We start from the raw sequence: 240 nt of genomic DNA, 5'->3' as shown, positions 1-240 counted from the left end.
CGAGTGATGGGGGCTGTGTGCGGGTGGGGACAAGTTCAGGAGTGGACGGGGGTGGGGAACGGAGGAAACTGTGCCCCGGGGCTGTGCACCACGGAGCTCGATGCCTGCCCTGCACAGGAATCGAGGTGGTGGGTCTGGGGCGGACTGGGCATGTGAACCACGCGAAAGGGTGTTGAAGATGGCAAAGATGTCCCCGCTGCGTGGGCACCTCCTTCCGCTCTGGGGTGAGCCCCGAGCCTT

Source organism: Buceros rhinoceros, unplaced genomic scaffold (assembly GCF_000710305.1).
Source record: "Buceros rhinoceros silvestris isolate BGI_N320 unplaced genomic scaffold, ASM71030v1 scaffold34236, whole genome shotgun sequence".
Lineage (NCBI taxonomy): Eukaryota > Metazoa > Chordata > Aves > Bucerotiformes > Bucerotidae > Buceros > Buceros rhinoceros.
Note: the sequence above shows the minus strand (reverse complement) of the source record.